This window comes from Schistocerca nitens, chromosome 3 (assembly GCF_023898315.1).
Source record: "Schistocerca nitens isolate TAMUIC-IGC-003100 chromosome 3, iqSchNite1.1, whole genome shotgun sequence".
Classification (NCBI taxonomy): Eukaryota; Metazoa; Arthropoda; class Insecta; order Orthoptera; family Acrididae; genus Schistocerca; species Schistocerca nitens.
The window spans coordinates 777,758,546-777,761,860 of record NC_064616.1 but is presented as its reverse complement, the minus strand read 5'-3'; the positions used below and the strand labels follow the sequence as shown (position 1 = coordinate 777,761,860).

At 43.5% G+C, this 3,315-nt stretch overlaps 1 pseudogene; it reads right to left on the bottom strand.

Moving 5' to 3' along the window:
- Nucleotides 1-2,864: 2,864 nt before the first annotated feature.
- On the bottom strand, nt 2,865-2,982 carry LOC126249883 (5S ribosomal RNA; annotated as a pseudogene).
- Nucleotides 2,983-3,315: the final 333 nt, after the last annotated feature.

The window sequence follows — 3,315 nt, the reverse complement described above, 5'->3', positions numbered from 1 at the left end:
AGTGCTCAGAGCCATTTGAACCATTTTGAACAGAATGTTATTGAGATCGATAAAGCACATAGGACACGGACACTCTGTTTACAAACATTCAACTGGACCAAGCTAACATTTTAATTACTTGGAATAGTCCGTATGGGATAGGTGAATGGAATGACCATTACCTCACAAGTCGTCTGTGAAGAGACAAGACCGTTATGGGTGCACAGTGATTGATCCGATTTCACCAGAAGGGCGTATGACTACCTCATCTAAACAACATATCTGTCTAGATGAGAAATGAGCTCTCAATTACTTAAGAAAGAACATAGACATTGCGAAACCTAATCTATCGAAACAACATGTCTACAAGCAGTTAATAACTAACATTCACCCGCTCGCCTATGCTGTAAGTTGTCACCATACTCTGCATACTGGTAAGCCGGAAGCTGCAAGTGGTTTGTTTGGCTGCCCAAGCAACAAATCAGCCACTAGATGTTGTAACGATCCTCAGAAAAGTCTTCTTCCTACCTAGTTGAAGTTCTAAGCTCGACCGTGTTCCAGAAGGAACTGTACCAGACCGTGTCCTAAACCTGTATGTGTCCTCGACAGCGGCTTAAACTCCAATCTCCTGAATAGAACTCCTTTCTGTCTGCAAAGTCCGCGTAATAGCGTAATTCTCCTTCGCCAAAGGACAAGCTCCGCTAAGTGTTGGCCAATGGTATTATTCTTACCAAATTAATCAACTCCTCACCTGGTAAAAGTTTTATAACGTTAGCCAATATGCTCTCTTTCCACCTACACCGTTTTTAAACAATTTAGTGCAAGTCTCCCACTCATCTCTTAAGTCTTTACAACCGGATGTTTCAGCTGCCGAGAATTCTTCCGGGTTGTATGGCCGTGGTCCATGGAACTGTTCTGTCCCAGACGTTTCGTCCAAAGCTACGTTGGACACCTTCGGAGGTGCTCTTGGTCGAAGAGCGGCCTAAATACCGTGGAAAGTGGGCGTGGTCTGGATTTCACGTGATAGCAGAGATAAACCTTGTCAAAGATAAATTATAACTATCCATCATAGTACGTCAAAGATAAAAACTTCTCATCGATTCTGTAGCACCACTGTCCATATATCGCTGAGTTTCATGGCTTCTTCTTTTCTGTTAAACTTATCCCCATGTTTATATATTTCGATGGCTTCTCTATATAGCCGTGTATAATTGTTCGTCATAGTACATAAAACTTCAGTTTCCGAAAATTTCACCACTTTCCACGGTATTTAGGCCGCTCTTCGACGTCCGACTCGTCAGTCGACAAGATTCAGCACAACCAGCAGCACGTCTGAAGATGTCCAACGTAGCTTTGGACGAAACGTCAGGGATAGTAGAGTTCCATGGACCACGGCCATACGACCCGGAAGAATTCTCGGCAGCCAATACGCTGCACTCCTGCAAATATGATTCTCAGAAGTGGTGACATGCCTTCCACTCTTCGTTCCTTTTTTAAGATTACCAAATGAAATCTGTTACCGCTATTTTATAGACATGGAGCTATTCGCCCTGCGTGGAGTGGCGCCGAGATGTCGGCACACCATATCTACAAAGAGGAAGAATTTGTAAATGAAACACAGGTGCGCCCGTTCCCTTGAGCCAATAGAGATCGGTTACTATGACTGTGCCGCCAGTAGGGATGGGAAAAACCGACCGGTTAAAACCGATACTGGTATTTTATTTCTGTATAACCAGTATTTTTCGGTATTTGTTTAGCCTCGGTTACAACAACTGGGTCTTATTTTTACCAATAACCAGTAAAAAATCGAAATATCAGTTAGCCATAGCAGCAATGCGAAAATTTTTGGTTTTAAGATGAACCTCTTTTTAAAAAACGAGTAATTTTTAATCGTAAGATTTCCATTGGTTTGAAATATTGCGTTATAATAGAAAATAGGAACAGTGATCAGTGCTATTTTAGTAACAATGACAAAAGAAACGAGCAACAGACATATGACATAAGAATTGGTACGGCGTTGTTGAGACAATAATGTACCTGTTAGCACGTGGAGTGACCTATTAGCCAGTGCGGGTGTACATGCAGTGTGCAGGACTTGCCCCATCTGACCTATTGTTAGTTTCTCACTATCGTCGTCGGACATCAATATTGTTACACAAGGACACCATCCTTAGTCTGGAAGTATTTTACGTAGCGCGTTATCGGTGAAGTATAATACTCAAATTGCTTTGAAATATTAAAAACTGGAGGAGCCACAACAAATATGCGACATCAACTTAACAATTAATTCACAGTTTACAATAAAAACAGCAAGTAGCTGATCTGGCGCCTGTGTCTAGTAGTATGCCTTTATCTGCTTCTAGTCCTTGAAAACGGACGAATTAACACGAAAGATACAGTTCTTCAATCTCAATTTTCACCCTTCAGCACTGTCTATTGGTAATTGCCAAATAGTCTTCGATTACAGCATGATTTTGAGCTGAGTTTCAAAAATTTAGAATGAATAGGAGAATACCGGCGATTTTTTTGTAATACTCTCCCACTTACCACTTTTCGAGAAAAGCAGCAAACTGTGGAGGGACTATGTTTTCTTTAGTTTACCTTAGCTGACAAACCCAGAATTGCCCGGGTCTTTGTTTTTTACCAATTTTCTGTTAGAAACGGAAAAAATCTAAAAACTCCTCCCGAACAGGCCATAAGTCCCAACGGTACCGACCGGCCGCCGTGTCATCCTCAGACCACAGGCGTCACTTGATGCGTATATGAGGGGGCACGTGGTCAGCACACCGCTCTCCCGGCCGTATGTCAGTTTCTGAGACCGGAGCCGCTACTTCTCAATCAAGTAACTCCTCAGTTTGCCTCACAAGGGCTGAGCGCACCCCGCTTGCCAACAGCGCTCGGCAGACCGGATGGTCACCCATCCAACTGTTAGCCCAGCCGGACAGCGCTTAACTTCGGTGATCTGACGGGAACCGGTGTTACCACTGCGGCAAGGCCGTTGTCGTGTTTGTAGTGAAGTATCGAGAAAAATTCGTTTCCGTGTATTAGTGAGGACACCTTGGAAATTACGCAACAGTCGTACAAAGAAATACGTATAATGCACTAACGTATATGTACAGTATCCAAATTGACAAACATGATCCCGGACAGTTTCTGTACGCTGGGCGCAGCTGCTTCGCGCATCTACGGTTTTGTAAACGTCTCTGTGGCAACGCCTCTTCGTAACTCTATGGATGGCTACTGTTTTCGCCTACAGTCGTTTGCGCTTCGCAGTTGGAAGCTGTCAAAAGCGCTGCCAGGTGTCAGGGATTTCTTTAATTTTACTCGACGGTACAG